The 18,091-nt window shown below is 42.1% G+C and overlaps 1 non-coding gene across 1 annotated transcript; it reads left to right on the forward strand.

Annotated features, from left to right (window-relative positions):
• The first annotated feature begins 1,594 nt into the window (after window positions 1–1,594).
• Window positions 1,595–1,701, forward strand: LOC114417570. Its single transcript, XR_003667831.1, has one exon. It is a non-coding gene; the product is annotated as a small nucleolar RNA R71 (small nucleolar RNA).
• The last annotated feature ends 16,390 nt before the right edge of the window (window positions 1,702–18,091 follow it).

Below are 18,091 nucleotides of genomic sequence, written 5' to 3' on the forward strand. Positions count from 1 at the left end.
GAATGATGGGAACTGATCCTTGAGAAAATCCCTCCTCCATATTCAAAATATAAAAATCAATAAGGAAGATCAATTCACCAACTCTAACTAAGACATCCTCTAGGAAACTAGCAGGATAGGCAACACTTCTATTAGCTAAATGAATTACCACATCAATTGACTGCAAGGGACCTAGAGATAGAGAATTAAATATAGACAGAGGCATAACACTAACAGAAGCTCCTAAATCTAGCATGGCATTGTCAAACTTACTATTCCCTATAATACAAGGTATGCTGAATGTACCTGGATCTTTACATTTTTCAGGGATTTGGGGAACAGATTTACCAATCAATGTAGAGACATTTCTGCCCATGCTAATGCGTTCACTTCCTTTAAGCTTCCGCTTATTAGTGCACAGCTCCTTCAAGAATTTAGCATATCTTGGAATTTGCTTTATTGCATCCAGCAGAGGTATGTTTACCTCTACTTTTTTAAATGTTTCCTAGATCTCTTTCTCTGCCTCTTCCATTTTTTTGTTGGGAACTGCTCTTGGAGGGAATGCAAGAGGGATATGTTGCTTCTACAAATCAAAATTACCAGTGGAAGATTCACCTGCACGGAAATTGTTAGGTAACTTACTCTTTAAATTTTTGTCATCATCTTTTTCTGGAGTATAGTGAAGTTGGGCAGGTGCATTTGCGGATGAGGAAGGTGCTACTGGTTGAGGTCCTTGACACTGCTTTCGCGACCTCAATGAAATGGCACTCACATTTTTGGGATTCTGGACAGATTGAGAAGGCAGCTTGTCAGAATTCTAGGACTGTTGTTGATTTAACTGTGTAGCCAATTGTCCCATCTAGTTAGTTAAGCTCTGAATGGAGGCTCTAGTCTCTTGTTGAAACTGCATGTTCTGCATAGTCATCTGCCTCACAAGTTCTTCGAGGGAAGGTTGCGGAGAAGCCTCAACTGTTTGCTATTTCTGGGGCTGTTGTTGTTGTTGGATTGGTGGAGGAATGTATGGTTTGCTTGGGCAAGCAACATTTTGGAAGGAAGGAGCAGGCTGCTGTTGTTGTTGTTGAGGGCTAGACCATCTGAGATTAGGGTGATTCCTCCATGTGGGATTGTATCTGTTGCTGGAGAGGTCATAATTGTTCTGTTGTGGTCGATTTTGCTGCTGAGGTTGAGGAGGTCTGTTGTAAATGTTTGCAGCATAAGCTTCAGGCTGCTCAATTGCTCTAGGTTGCTGCATGGAAGGGCAAAGGTCTGTGTGGTGGTCGGCAGAGGAGCATAAACCACAGACTCTTGCGACAGGTACAGATTTCTGATTCAAGGCTAGCTGGGTTACTAGGTTAACTAAGGCATCTAGTTTACCTTCAAGCTTCTTGGTTTCAACTGCTGAAGATGAATTCGTGGCTACCTCAGCACTCCTCTAATGACTATAGCATCATTTCTAGCATTAAAATGTTGGGAGTTGGAAGCCATCTTCTCAATTAAATTTCTGGCTTCAGCAGGGGTCATGTCTCCAAGGGCTCCACCACTGGCAGCATCTATCATACTTCTGTCCATGTTACTGAGTCCTTCATAAAAATATTGGAGAAGAAGTTGCTCCGAAATCTAATGGTGAGGGCAACTGGCACATAGTTTTTTAAATCTCTCCTAGTATTCATACAAGCTCTCTCCACTGAATTGTCTAATACCTGAAATATCTTTTCTGATGGTCGTGGTCCTGGAAGTAAGGAAATTTTTTTCTAAGAATACTCTCTTGAGGTCATCCCAGCTCGTGATGGACCTTGGAGCAAGGTAATACAACCAGTCCTTTGCCACTCCCTCTAAAGAATGAGGAAAAGCCTTCAAAAATATGTGATCCTCTTAGACATCTGGGGGTTTCATGGTGGAGCAGAAAATATGAAATTCTTTCAGATGTTTATGTGGGTCTTCACCTGCAAGGCCATGAAACTTTAGAAGCAAATGGATCAGTCCAGTTTTAAGAACATATGGGACATCCTCATCAGGGTATTGAATGCACAAGCTTTCGTAGGTGAAATCAAGTGCATCCATTTCCCTTAGAGTCCTCTCACGGGGTGGAGGTTGTGCCATGTTCTCAGGATATTCAAAATCACCAATAACAGAATGCACAGACTCACTAGTAATGGAATGCTCAGAATGATCAAAAGGTACAAAAGGATGCCTAACTAATCTATGAAATGTCCTATCTATCTCAGGATCAAAGGGTTGTAAGTCAGATGGATTGCCTCTAGTCATACACTACATTCAGCATGCACAACTAGTTGTCTTCTCATGTAAATAAAGGTGTAGGTTTGAACTACAGCTACCCTCAAATGATATCCAAATTACTTGAAATTTTGTGAGAAACCTTATAAAATGATGAGAAGATAGCACACAAAATTTCAAACAAAAATTCAAAGTCTAAATATGGAAGCTAAAAATGGTAGGTTAAGAAAAATAAGTGAATAAAACTTGAAAAATAAAAAAACTTTTGACAGAATCACTTTTTTTGGATGATGGAGACCTCAGCCGGCTTATGGTAGGCTGCCATGGCGTAGGAAACTTTTTTCTACCCCAAATACATATATAATAATTGTGATTCTGATAACCAGAGCAAAAGTTATGGCCGTTTGAAGTTTTGACAAAAATAAAATATGCTACTTTTTTGGAACTTTCAAATCTAACCAAACTAAAGGCTCTAGCTATTTTTCCCACAAAATATAGATTAAAATAAGTTACCACAAAAAAATTCAGCCACAAATAACAACTCTAGCTACTAAAACAAAAAATCCCAAATAATTCAACAAGGGTGGTCGCTAAAATCCGTCACTACATGATTTCCACTACTACTCTATTTTGTCGCAAGCAAAAGTGGTTGCTAAATCTGTCGCAAAACACTATTCACAACAAAACACCCAAAACTGAAACAGGGGAAGCGCTTAATAGAAAAACTAAAACAGAGCACACACTAAACAAAATACCAAGACACTAAAACAACACTAACAATTAAACATAAAACACAAAAGAATTAAACACTAACACAACACTAGTTATTAAGAACCTTTGGACACTGCTCCCCGACAACAGCGCCAAATTTGATCGAGGCTGTACCCGAATCAAATTAACATGAAAATGCAGTAATTAGGAAGTGATCCTAGGCCGTTTCCCAACGAGCAATGATAAACCAAATATTCATAATATACTTGCAGTAACAGTAATGATTGGGGGGGTTGTTTGTTTTGTGAAATAAAGAACAAGCGAATTAGAATACGAAATTAATAGTATTGAAAAGGGGTTGTTTCCTCTGATTCAGAAGCCGCTCTCTTGTCCTTGGTTATGGAGAATTTGTCCCTAACAGTTAACCACTTAATCCAACCCTATTTCAATTTACTAAGCGAAAACCAACTTAGGGCTATCAATATGTGATTAGGCAACACATACACCAATTAACCCTTCGTCCATTAAGCATGAATGCAAGTTAGGCTCAGAGGCAATTAATCGAACACGAAGTGTGCACAGATTAATATTAACGAATGTGGGTTAATTGGTGAAGGGAAAACTGCCAGGAAGCTACATTATAAATAGAACCTCGAAGAGAGTTGAGCTTTGTCCTTAGAAGGAAACAACACCAGAAAACTTAGCCTTCCATGGATTCAATAAAAGCAGAAAATGTAAATGAAAATAAAAGCAGAAACGTAAATGAAGCAGAAACGTAAATGAAAGCAGAAGAAGAAACAAGAACGAAATTGTAATTAGAAGCAGAAAATAGAAAATTGCATTACGTGAATAGTAGCATTCGAACAAAAAAACCTAAAACATAAACCTTATGCTCTGAATAATAGTCTAACAGAATAGCCTTGTACGAATCTCAAGACTGCTATTTAAAAGAGTCACTCAAAGTCACTGGGCTCTATTACATTATTCTGGCCCAAAACGAAATAAACACTGAACTACAAAAAATAAAATTGCAATCTCCTAATTAGAAATTAACTAAGGTAAGCGTTGCTTTATTTGTCCTCTTCAAGTCCACAACCAAAATCTGGATTAAGCCCAGTGTTTCATTAATTCCTGAAATTAGATTAAAAACATCATATTAGCTAAATGAGCCCAAATAATAAAACTGTCTAATTAATTTGACAATTAAGACTAATCAGTAATTAAAATGGAGCAAAAAGGGTTTAAGAAATAGAAGAAAATGATGGCACATCAGTAATGCTGATTTTTTTGTGTAATGCTGTGAACAGTGTTTAGCGACTGATTTTGTAATTTAATTGGTGATTTTTGTTTTGATAGTTAGAGTTGTTATTTTTGGGTTATTTTTTGTGTGGTAGTTTCTTTTGGTCCATATTTTCTGTGAAAAATACCATGAGCACTTGGTGTGGTTGAATTTGAGGGAGACAAAAATGTTGGGAACTTGTTTTTAGCAAAACTTAGAACGACCATAACTTTTGCTTCGGTTATCAAAATGACTATTATTATATATGCATTTTGGGTAGAAGAAAATTTCCCATGCCGTGGAAATGGACTAGTGGTCAGTTGCCATTTTAAACTTGAAAAATCAGCCGTTTACTAAGTTTTTTTGTTTTTTTTAGTATTATTGTCTTATTTTTCTAAACTTTCCTTAGGTATTTTTCATAGTTAGACTTTGAATTTTTGTCTAGAAATTTTTGTGCTATCTTTTCATTATTTTAGGGTGTTGCTCACAAAATTTCAACTCATTTGGATATCGTTTGACTATAGTTGTAGTTTTAACCCTCCCCTGGTGCTTGTTTGAGAAACACATGATTTGCTGCATATAGTGCATGACTAGGGGCAATCCAGGTGATTTACAATCCTTTGATCCTGAAATAGATAGAAAATTTCATAGATTAGTTAGGCATAGTGTGCATCCTGATCATTTTGTGCATTTTGAGCATTCTGAGTATTCTGTTGCTGGTGATTCTGAATATTCTGATTTTGAGCATTCGACTACTAATTTTCATATTGAGAACATGGCTCAACCTCCCCCTCGTGAGAGGACTCTTAGGGAGATGACTGCACCTGATTTCACTTATGAAAGCTTGTGCATTCAATATCCTGATGAGGGTGTTCCATATGTTCTCAACACTGGACAAATGCATTTGCTGCCCAAGTTTCATGGTCTTGTAGGTGAAGATCCTCATAAGCATCTTAAGGAGTTCCATATTGTTTGTTCCACCATGAAGCCCCCTGATGTCTAGGAAGATCATATATTTCTAAAGGCTTTTCCTCATTCTCTGGAGGGAGTGGCAAAAGATTGGTTGTACTACCTTTCTCCCAGGTCCATTTTCAGCTGGGATGACCTTAAGAGGGTGTTCATGGAGAAATTCTTCCCAGCATCTAGCACCACTTCCATCAAAAAGGACATTTCAGGAATCAAGCAACTTAGTGGAGAGAGCTTGTATGAGTACTGGGAAAGATTCAAGAAATTGTGTGCAAGCTGTCCTCACCACTAGATTTTTTAGCAACTCCTTCTTCAATATTTCTATGAGGGACTTAACAACATGGAGAGGAGTATGATTGATAATGTCAGTGGTGGAGCTCTTGGTGATATGACTCCTGTTGAGGCTAGGAATTTGATTGAGAAGATGGCTTCCAACTTCCAACAATTTAGTGCAAGAAATGATGCTATTGTCCTTAGAGGAGTCCATGAGGTGGCTACAGATTCATCTTCATCTACTGAAAATAAAAAGCTTGAGGGAAAACTTGATGCCTTAGTCAACCTAGTAACTCAGCTTGCCATGAATCAAAAATCTGCATCTACACCTGTTGCAAGAGTTTGTGGTCTATGTTCTTCTGTAGATCATCATACAGATCTTTGTCCTTCTTTGCAGCAATCTAGAGTCAATGAGCAACCTGAAGCTTATGCTGCAAACATTTATAATGGACCCCACAGCAACAAAAGCAACAATAGCAGAATAATTATGATCTTTCAAGCAACAGATACAATCCAGGTTGGAGAAATCATCCAAATCTTAGATGGGCAAGTCCTCCACAACAACAACAGCCTGTCCCTCCTTTCCAGAATGTTGTTGGTCCAAGCAAGCCATATGTTCCTCCTCCAATACAACAGCAGCAACAACAACAGTCACAACAAAGACAACAAGCAACTGAGGCTCCTCCTCAACCTTCCTTAGAAGAGTTAGTGAGGCAAATGACCATCCAAAATATGCAATTTCAGCGAGACAAGAGCCTCCATTCAGAGTCTGACAAATCAGATGGGGCAGATGGCTACTCAGTTGAACCAAGCTCAGTCTCAAAATTCTGACAAATTTCCTTCACAAACTGTGCAGAATCCGAAAAATGTGAGTGCCATCACCTTGAGGTCTGGCAACCAAATTCAAGTGCCTCCACCAGTAGCAACACCTACACCTGAACCTGTCAAGCTTCATTCTACACCTGAAAAAAAGGATGAGATAGTTGCACAAAAGAGAAGGCTTCCTAACAATAATTTTCATGTAGGTGGACCTTCTTCTAGTAATTCTGACTTACCACAGCCTCCTATCCCTCTTCCATTCCCACCTAGAGCAATTCCAAACAAAAAAAATGGAAGAAGCAGAAAAGGAGATCTTGGAGACCTTCAAGAAAGTAGAGGTGAACATACCTCTGTTAGATGCCATCAAGTAGATTCCAAGATATGCCAAGTTTCTAAAGGAGTTGTGCACCCACAAAAGGATGCTCAAAGGCAATGAACGGATTAGCATGGGCAGAAATGTGTCAGCATTGATAGGTAAATCTGTTCCTCACATTCCTAACAAATGTAAGGACCCAGGTACTTTTTGTATACCTTGCATTATTGGGAACAGTAAATTTGAGAATGCCATGCTAGATCTAGGAGCATCAGTTAATGTCATGCCTCTGTCCATTTTCAATTCTTTATCTATTGGACCTTTGCAATCTACAAATGCGGTGATTCATTTGGTATATAGAAGTGTTGCTTACCCCATAGGTTTCATAGAGGATGTGTTGGTTCGGGTTGGTGAACTTATTTTTCCTGTTGATTTTTATGTTCTTGATATGGAAGAGGGATTTTCCCATGGTTCAGTTCCATTTATTTTAGGCAGACCATTTATGAAAATAGCTCGAACCAAGATAGATGTTTATGCTGGCACATTGTCTATGGAATTTGGTGATATTGTTGTTTATTTTAACATTCTTGATGCCATGAAACATCCATCTGAGGATCATTATGTTTTTCGTGCTGAGATAATTGATCAGATTGTTGATGATTATATGTTTGATTTTGATTTTGTTCTTCATGGTAGGAAACATCCATTTTTATCTGATCTGCATACTTTTCATTCCTTATGCATTGAATCTGAATCTGAGTTTGAATTTGATCATGTATCTGATTTTTATGTTGAGAGTGAATTTGAATTTGAGTCTGGTTCTGATTTTCTGGGTGTTGTACCTCTTGATGTTGATTTTTTAGAGTCAAAATGCACTAACCATGTTGCAGGAAGTTCATATACTTCTGACTTGCTTTATGAGGTATAGGCTGAGGAACCTTCTTCTTCTCCTACCCTGGTTCCTCCCACTGTTCAGCCACCACCCACACCAGAGTTGAAGCCCTTACCAGCAACCCTCAAATACACGTACTTGGAGGACAAGAAAAAATTTCCAGTGATCATCTCCGCCTCCCTTGATGCTGAGCAAGAGGAAAAGTTGTTGCTAGTGCTCAAGAAGCACAAGAAGGCCATTGGATGGACTTTAGCAGACATTCCTGGTATTAGCCCATCTACCTGCATGCATAGAATACTTTTAGAGGATGGAGCTAAGCCAGTGAGGCAGCCACAGCGGCGACTCAACCCCGTCATTCTAGATGTGGTGAAAAAGGAAGTGACCAAGCTCTTACAAGCTGGAATCATCTACCCCATTTCTGATAGCTAGTGGGTGAGTCCAGTCCAAGTGGTTCCTAAGAAGACAGGCCTCACAATGATTAAGAATGAAAGGGATGAGCTTATCCCCACAAGAGTGCAGAACAGCTAGCGAGTCTGCATTGAATATAGGAGGCTGAACGTGAGTCCAGTCCAAGTGGTTCCTAAGAAGACAGGCCTCACAATGATTATGAATGAAAGGGATGAGCTTATCCCCACAAGAGTGCAGAACAGCTGGCGAGTCTGCATTGAATATAGGAGGCTGAACCAGGTAACCAGAAAAGATCATTTTCCCCTACCATTCATTGATCAAATGCTTGAGCGCTTGGCAGGTAAGTCTCATTACTGTTTTCTTGATGGTTTTTCTGGTTATTTACAAATTCATATTGCTCTTGAGGATCAAGAAAAGACCACATTCACCTATCCCTTTGACACTTTTGCCTATAGGAGGATGCCCTTTGGCCTATGCAACGCCCCTGTTACCTTCCAGCGGTGTATGCTTAGCATTTTCAGTGACTTTTTAGAGAGTTGCATAGAGGTGTTTACGGATGATTTTACTGTTTATGGATCCTCTTTTGATACATGTTTGGATAGTCTGGATAAAGTTCTTAGTAGATGCATTGAAACTAACCTTGTGCTGAATTTCGAAAAATGTCACTTCATGGTAGAACAAGGTATAGTTTTAGGGCATATCATTTCCAGTAGGGGCATAGAGGTAGACCCTGCAAAAATAGATGTTATTTCACAATTGCCTTACCCCTCTTGCGTGCGAGAGGTTCGTTCTTTTCTTGGCCATGCAGGGTTTTATAGGCGCTTTATCAAGGACTTTAGCAAAGTGGCCCTTCCACTATCCAATCTGCTGCAAAAGGAGGTGGAGTTTGATTTTGATGACCGGTGCAACGAGGTTTATGATTGCCTCAAGCGTGAGTTGACTACCACCCCTATCATTCAGGCACCTGATTGGACAGCCCCATTTGAGCTGATGTGAGATGAATCCAATTATGCATTGGGGGTTGTCCTTGCTCAAAAGATTGACAAGCTGCCTCGGGTGATCTACTACGCTTCCAGAACTTTGGATGCTGCCCAAGCAAATTACACTACCACAGAGAAGGAGCTATTAGCGATAATTTTTTCTCTTGAGAAATTTCGTTCATATTTGCTTGGTACTCGTGTTATTGTTTATACTGACCATACAGCTCTGAAGTACCTGTTGAAGAAGGCTGAATCAAAGCCTAGATTGATCAGGTGGATGCCTTGGCTCCAAGAGTTTGATTTGGAGATCTATGATCGGAGCGGTGCACAGAACCTCATGGCTGACCACCTGTGTAGGATTGACCGTGCATCTGAGGACTCACCCATTCGGGATGATTTTCCGGATGACCATTTGTACATTATGTATAATATTTCTGATTCCTTCCCCACTCCCTGGTTTGGTAATATTGTGAATTATTTGGTTGCTTCTATTTTTCCTCCCTTATCATCTAAAGCTCAAACTGATAAAATTAAGAGCGATGTTAAGCATTATATTTGGGATGACCCCTATTTATGGAAGTTGTGCAGTGATCAGGTTATTAGGAGATGCATTCCAGACCATGAGATTGACTCGATCCTGCAATTCTATCATTCTTCCGCACTAGGTGGCCATCTTGGCATACAGAGGACAGCTCGCAAGGTTCTTGACTACGGTTTCTATTGGCCCACCATCTTCAAGGATGCATGGAGAATTTGTAGCACTTGTGAGCCTTGTTAGAGAGCAGGCGGCTCACTTTCATGGAGACAAAAATGCCTCAACAACCCATGTTGTTCTGTGAGATATTTGATGTTTGGGGTATAGACTTTATGGGGCCTTTCCCTGTCACTTATGGTTTTCTTTATATTCTCCTTGTTGTTGATTATGTTTCAAAATGGGTGGAAGCCAAAGCCACCAGAACTAACGATGCTAATGTTGTTGTGGATTTTGTTAGATCTAATCTATTTTGCAGGTTTAGAGTCCCTAAAGCCATTGTTAGTGATCAAGGCACCCATTTTTGTAACAAATCCATGTACGCCTTGCTCAAAAAGTATGGGGTCGTGCACAGAATTTTCACACCTTACCACCCCAAAACTAATGGCCAGGCTGAGATTTCAAACAAGGAGATAAAAAGGATCTTGAAGAAGATTGTGCAACCGAACAGAAAGGATTGGAGCACCAGGCTGGATGATGCTCTTTGGGCGCATAGGACTGCCTACAAAGCACCCATAGGAATATCTCTTTATCGGGTTGTCTTTGGCAAGGCATGTCATCTTCCTGTAGAGATAGAGCACAGAGCCTAATGGGTTGTAAAGACCTACAACTTCTCTATTGATCAGGCTGGAGAGGAAAGGAAGTTGCAACTAAGTGAGCTAGATGAGATCCGTTTAGAAGCCTATGAGAATTCCAAATTCTACAAGGAGAAGACCAAGAAGATCCATGACAGCTTGATAGCTAAGAAGGACTTCGTGGTTGGACAGAAAGTTTTATTGTATAACTCTAGGCTCGGACTCATGAGTGGTAAGTTGAGGTCAAAGTGGATTGGTCCTTTTGTGGTGACTAATGTTTTTCCTTATGGTACAGTTGAGATCAAAAGTGAATCCACAGATAAGAGCTTCAAGGTCAATGGACACCGACTAAAACCATTCCTCAGAAATCCTTCCTTAGTGAATGTAGTGGTGGAGGAGACCTCCTTACTTCACCCTACTTCTCTTTCGCCATGACTTAGGGAGTTTTCTTTTTTTTCTGTCTCCTTCTTTACTTTTATTGCACTTGTCCAATTTTATTGATTGTTTTGATTGTTCTTGATCTTGTGATTGTGCTACATTGAGGACAATGTGTTGTTTAAGTGTGGGGGAGGGAGATTGATGCAATCCTACCCCGCAAGGGCATTGGATAGAAGACTCCAAGTAGATTGGGCCAGAGATCCAAGGGAAGGCCCTAGGGTTCTCATGAGCCTTAGGGTAGATTTTGAGCCCATGGACTAAGTATGAGCCCGCTTATCTTTGTAAATATTAGAATAGGTTTTTTCCTTCGTTTAGGCCTTGTATTTTGGCCATTCTAGTAGTATAGGGCTTTAGCCTAATATTTCGGGGCATTTTGAGTAGTCTTTGTAGTAAGGACTTTTTTTTTGTATTTTCATGTTTTTGGTCATGGGGTGAGCTTCGCTATTATAGGGGGTGTGTAGCTAAGTTCTAGCTTCTCATCTCAAGAAGGCTAGAGCTTAGCTACACATACCTCTCTAATAGCTAAGCTCACCTCCTTGAGATGAGAAGCTAGAACTTAGCTACACATCCCCTATAATAGCGAAGCTCACCCCATGACAAAAAACATGAAAATACAAAAAAAAAGTCCTTACTACAAAGATTACTCAAAATGCCCCGAAATACTAGGCTAAAGCCCTATACTACTAGAATGGCCAAAATACAAGGCCTAAACGAAGGAAAAAACCTATTCTAATATTTACAAAGATAAGCGGGCTCATACTTAGCCCATGGGCTCAAAATCTACCCTAAGGCTCATGAGAACCCTAGGGCCTTCCCTTGGATCTCTGGCCCAATCTACTTGGAGTCTTCTATCCAATGCCCTTGCGGGGTAGGATTGCATCATTCCCTCCACCTTGGAAAGGATTTGACCTCAAATCCCGAGGTTCTTCATACTCTGGGCTCCTTCCCTCAACACCTGTAAAAAGAACAAAAACATATGTATCAGTGGTGTTTGGTATGTTGAAGTAAGGTAATGTCTGAAAACCCATTTCCTGGGCATCTTCCCATGAAGGAACATGGTTTCTCACCAACTCAATGAGTGGTGCTACAAGTATAGAAAAATATGGGACAAACCTTTTGTAAAAGTTTGTTAAGTCATGGAAGCCCCAAATTTTTCTTATACTTGGTGGAGTGGGCCACTCAGGAATGACCTTTATTTTCTTAGGGTTCATGGGAACCCCTTGATCACTATTTGAAAAATTAAGAAAAGTAACACAATAAAACATACCTTTTTCTGTATTTTCATATTGATTATTCCTACCAAAAAGTATGACAAACCTAAGGTGTCCCATATGAGTACCTAAGTTTGTATTGAAACTAAAAATAAGAACAAACCTAAGGTGTCCCATATGAGTACCTAACTTTACGAAAAAAGAATCACCAAAAAAAAAGCAGAGGGGGGTGTACTTAGTAAAAATGGGGGTGCAAATAGCACCCAGGCCCCCTTGGGCCCTCCAGAATATTCCTCCAGAAGGCTGTTGCTTCTGGAGGAAGCAACCTGGCTCGCCTGGGCGAACTGGGCGGCAACCACCTCCCCTATTTTGCTATAAATAGGGGAGGAAGTGAAGAAGAAAAGTGTTCAGCCCCTTAGGCACTTCTCTCTCTTTCGAATTTGCTTGGAAAAATTGTTTCCGGGAAGAAAATCTAAGCCGAGGCGCTTCCAAAACGTTTCCGTAACGTTTTCCGTGAAGAAATTCGCAAAGGTTTCAACCGTTCTTCGACGTTCTTCATTCGTTCTTCATCGTTCTTCGATCTTCAACGGGTAAGTACCTTGAACCAAGCTTTTCGATTCATTCTATGTACCCACGGTGGTCCACATTGTGTTTTGTGTATTTTTATTCCCGTTTCATTTACTTTTTATACCCCCTCTTGACGTGCTTAAGCCATTTTACTTAAGTCATTTCTCGCTTAACTTAAAAATAAAATAAATTTCCACCGAACGTTTGAATTGTATTATCCGTTAACTTCGGTTAAAATGAATTCCGACCGTTCGGTCGTGCCGTAACCACGTTGGAAATCAAAAAGAGGTAAAAAATAATAATATAATAACAAAAACATACCTTTTAGTAAAATAAAGCGGAAAATCAATCGGACGTTTTCTCTTTGGGATTTCTCATTCTTAATTGAATTGACTAATAACTAAGGTGAAACTAAGGCTAAAATCAACTCGCCTAGTCAAGCTCGTCCACAAAAATAGGCTTTTAAAAGTTTGTCATTTTTAAGGTCCAACGCCTTAAAATGATCACCTCTTGAGTAAAAAAGAATCACTTGATAAGAAAGAACTACATAGGTCTGATTTTCTCATCCCAATTGAGGAATACGTAGGAGCAAAGGGAAACACCCTTGTCGACCACAAAAAGAGAAAAAATATAAAAAGGGTATAAAGGATATAAGGACATAAAAGGGAACGTGAAAATCAAAGTCATGTTTGCACATTCGATTAAAGGCTGCCGTCCCTTGTGACGGACGTGTGGGGTGCTAATACCTTCCCCGCGCGTAAATACAACTCCCGAACCTTTCACTTAAAAGTTCGTAGATCGCGTCTTTTCCGGTTTTTCCGACGTTTTCCTCAAATAAACGTTGGTGGCGACTCCGCGCGTATTCCTTTTGTGGAACACGCATCCCGCGAGTCTCGCGTCGCCCTCCCGCCGAAGGGTAGGTTGCGACAGTTGGCGACTCCACTGGGGACTGTTTTTAGAGAGTTAGGCCATTTAATTTTGTGCAATGTTTTACCATGACTTATCCCTTTGTTAGTTTCCCTTCATTATGTTCTTGTGTGTATAAGCTCTTTATTGCTTTTAGTGCGTTTTAAAATGTATGCATAAGGTAAATATTTATTCATTTGATGCACACAAACACCAACACTATTTGCACACACTGTGAGTGAAAAAGGGCCCTATACCCGGGTTCATGGGAACATAAGGAGCGGAGGTGAATCTGTGATCATGCTAGGTCTCCGACTTGCTTGATTACAGTGAACCCTCATCTAGAGCTTTTCTCTTTGAAAACTTATTGTTGCTAGTAGTCCTTACTGCTACAATATGTTCTTCAAAGAGGATAATACCTCTAGAAACCATCAAAAGAGACATGACTACCTTGGGGGTTATCACTAAATGCCTAGTTAGTTCTCTCCCTTATAGGTCCCTTAAATAGGGGCACGAGCAAACACGCTGCGTGCCATTTTTCACACTGCCATGCATAAGTATCATATACCCTTTTGCTTATGTTCAGTGAATATTGTCATACTGTGTACATTCCCGCATTGTGTCTTTTGCATAGGCATCGCATATGGGTTCTGTCTTGATCCCTTGTGTAAACAAACCAACGGAGGGTCCGTGTCGCCTTCTTAAAAACGTACGTTGGGGCACTTTGCTACCCCTAGACGTTGTGTCTAAGAAGGGGATGAATTCCCCGGACCCCCGCATTCCTAGATTGCATCTGTGTTATATGCATTCCTTCATGCATTCATCCATTCCACCCATAGATATCGGAGTTTTGATTTGCACCAGCTTTTGTCTCACTTTAGCAAGCATGGGAACAAATCAAACCGGCAAGAGGTTCTACCAAGTCAAGGTTAAAAGCTTAGATACCACCAGCATCAAGGAATTAGGGCGATTGATGGAACCTCTCCAAATGCAAGCTTTCCGCAAGACTTACGGAAAGATCATAGAGTTGACCTTAGCAGAGGTATCCATAGAAGCCATTGCATCACTCACCCAATACTATGACCAGCCTTTGAGATGCTTCACATTCGGAGACTTCCAATTAGTACCAACCATTGAAGAATTTGAGGAAATTCTAGGATGTCCTCTCGGGGGAAGAAAACCATATCTTTCATCCGGGTGTCTCCCCTCTTTGAGCAGAATTGCAACTGTGTTCAAGGATTCAGCAAGAGGTTTGGACCGCATAAAACAGACTCGGAACGACATAGCGGGCCTACCACGGAGGTACCTAGAAGACAAGGCGAGGGGTATGGCCAATCAAGGAGATTGGGTCCCGTTCATGGATGTGTTAGCTTTGCTAATTTTTGGGGTCGTCCTCTTTCCAAACGTGGATGGTTTGGTGGACCTAGCAGCAATCGACGCTTTCCTTGCATACCACCATAGCAAGGAAAGTCCGGTGGTAGCTGTCTTGGCAGATCTATTTGACACATTTGACCGAAGGTGCGAAAAGAGTAGCGCACGGATCATCTGTTGCTTGCCCGCCCTCTATGTTTGGTTGGTTTCGCACTTGTTCCAACAAGACACAAGGCATCCATGTCCGCTCCTGAGCCATCGCTCGTGTACTGAAAAGAGGAGAATAGATTGGGACCAGCTTTTGGCTGGGATAGGAGGTAGAACAATCAGTTGGTTCCCCCGATGGAAGGAAGGAAAAGAAGGAGTCCTTTTCTCATGTGGAGGATACCCAAACATTCCGCTGGTAGGAACGAGGGGTTGTATTAACTACAATCCCGCGCTCGCTATAAGACAACTAGGGTACCCCATGAGGGGAGCACCGACGGAAGAAAGCATGTCGCCTTTGCTTGTAAGGGATTTCGGCGCACAAAATTTCAAGGCTATACAAAGAATCCATAAGGCATGGGAAACCCCGTTAAGTAAAGATCAAGAGCTTAGGGGCATTCGTAATGGCATCATTGGTGGGTACCACGAATGGCTGAAAGTTCATATACGAGGTTTAGATTGGCTCGCCAAGTTAAAAGTCGTCAGCAAAGAGAGTTTTGAAGCATCGAAAGAGGACGAAGAAGTCCAAGCTCTCAAAAGCGAGTTAGGAAAGGCAAAACTTGCCAAGGAGAAGTTCAAGTTGGCCGCTACACACATTCGGAAGGAGTGTGCCGGGTTACGGGAAGAGAATGCAATTACCGCGAGAGCCCTTGAACAAGAGACCAAGAGGGCTCGCAAGGAAGAATATGGCCGGAATAAATTTCGCAGAGCTCTATGGGGTAGCAATAGTGAACTCAAGCTGCGAAGGGAAGAGAGGGACCAGTCGCGAGCACATAGCATGGTTCTGAAGGAGGAGTTAGTTGCTTGTTCAAGGTCCAAAAGAAGCTTGTCTCAGTGTTTATGCGAGACGGAGACCAACATGCTAGCTATCATCGCCAAGTACCAAGAAGAGTTAGGTCTAGCCACGACCCACGAGCATAGGATCGCGGACGAGTATGCTCAAGTATACGCGGAAAAAGAGGCTAGAGGAAGGGTGATCGACTCTTTACACCAAGAGGCAACCATGTGGATGGATCGGTTTGCTCTTACCTTGAACGGGAGTCAAGAACTTCCCCGCTTGTTAGCCAAGGCCAAGGCGATGGCAGACACCTACTCCGCCCCCGAAGAGATTCATGGGCTTCTCGGCTATTGTCAGCATATGATAGACTTAATGGCCCACATAATTAGAAATCGTTAGGAAACTTTTATGGTCTCTCAGACCTTGACTAGATACGACTTTCTTTTTGAAATAAAATGAGTTGGTCCCATGTTTCTACTCCAAAAAGCTTGTGCAAATCAAATCACTCCTACATTTCATCTCTAGCATGCATTTTTTTCTTTACCCACTCCTCACGTTTGGTTTTTTAGGGAAAAACACCATAACTAAACGCGCCACAAGGCATCCCTATCGCACCAGATCCAAATCTAGAACGATGGGTGATCAAGAGGAGACACAGGAACAGATGAAAGCTGACATGTCGGCTCTGAAAGAACAAATGGCCTCCATGATGGAGGCCATGTTAAGTATGAAGCAGCTCATAGAGAAGAACACGGCCACCGCTGCCGCTGTCAGTTCGGCTGCCGAAGCAGACCCGACTCTCTTGGCAACTGCGCACCATCCTCCCTCGAACATAGTAGGACGGGGAAGGGACACACTGGGGCACGATGGCAGCCCTCACCTGGGATACAACCGAGCGGCTTACCCTTATGGATTGCCGCCCAACTACTCACCACCCGTCTTGCAAGAAGATGCGGGCCACATTGCTTCTCCCGTCCTTGAAAGAGAGCCTCCTCAACAGCCTGACGAAGTCCACAAAGACTCTCATGACTATGCTCGAAGGGATGTCGAGTTCTATCCCCCGATCCCAGAAGGGCCGGCACCAGGCACGTTGCTTCAACCCAACATCGCGGCATCACCAATAGTTTTGTCCACGGAAGGACCGCCCCCAGCAACTGAAGAAAGGAGGAAGCTCGATCTCCTTGAGGAAAGATTGAGGGTCGTGGAAGGATTTGGGGACTATCCGTTCGCAGACATGACGGATCTTTGCTTAGTACCCGATGTTGTTATTCCCCCGAAGTTCAAAGTGCCGGACTTCGACAAGTATAAAGGGACGACTTGTCCCAAAAACCATCTCAAGATGTACTGCCGTAAGATGGGCACCCACTCTAAGGATGAAAAGCTATTAATACACTTCTTTCAAGATAGCTTGACCGGAGCCGCGGTAGTGTGGTACACTAATTTGGAAGCTTCCCGTATCTGTACTTGGAAGGATCTGATTACTGCCTTCCTAAGGCAGTATCAGTACAATTCTGATATGGCTCCCGACCGCACTCAACTGCAGAATATGTTCAAGAAAGAGGGTGAAACCTTTAAAGAATATGCGCAGCGGTGGAGGGATTTGGCGGCACAAGTAGCTCCTCCCATGGTTGAGAGAGAGATGATCACCATGATGGTAGACACTCTGCCAGTGTTCTACTATGAGAAGTTAGTAGGTTACGTGCCGTCCAGCTTTGCGGATCTGGTATTTGCCGGGGAAAGAATCGAGGTAGGATTGAAAAGAGGATAGTTTGATTACGTTTCCTCCATAAATGTGAATGCCAAAAGAATCGGGGCAATAGGGGCAAAAAGGAAGGAAGGAGATGCCCATGCCGTCTCTTCAACACCCGCGTGGGTCAGACCCCAGCAAACGCCTCATGGTACCCATCAGTACGCGCAACATCACCCGAGCTTCTCGGCTCATACCGGGAACGCCTCTAGTTCAACACCCGTGCAGCCTAAGGCACCCACCCAGAGGGAAGCTCCCCAAGTTCCAACTCCGAACACGACTCGCCCGGCCGGTAATTCCAACACGACAAGGAACTTCCCTCCGAGGCCATTTCTGGAATTCACCCCACTCCCAATGACGTACGAAGACCTTTTGCCATCCCTCATCGCCAATCATTTGGCCGTGGTAACTCCCGGAAGGGTCCTCGAACCCCCTTTCCCGAAGTGGTATGACCCTAACGCAACTTGCAAGTACCATGGGGGTGTCCCGGGGCATTCCGTTGAAAAATGCTTGGCCCTTAAATACAAGGTCCAACATTTAATGGATGCTGGATGGCTGACTTTCCAAGAGGATCGGCCCAATGTGAGAACCAACCCGCTCGCCAATCATAGAGGGGGAGTGGTTAACGCCGTTGAGTCCGATAGACCGTGCAAGTCTAAACCTTTAAGGGATGTGGCAACCCCTAGGA

The sequence above is a fragment of the Glycine soja genome, chromosome 6, assembly GCF_004193775.1.
Source record: "Glycine soja cultivar W05 chromosome 6, ASM419377v2, whole genome shotgun sequence".
Lineage (NCBI taxonomy): Eukaryota > Viridiplantae > Streptophyta > Magnoliopsida > Fabales > Fabaceae > Glycine > Glycine soja.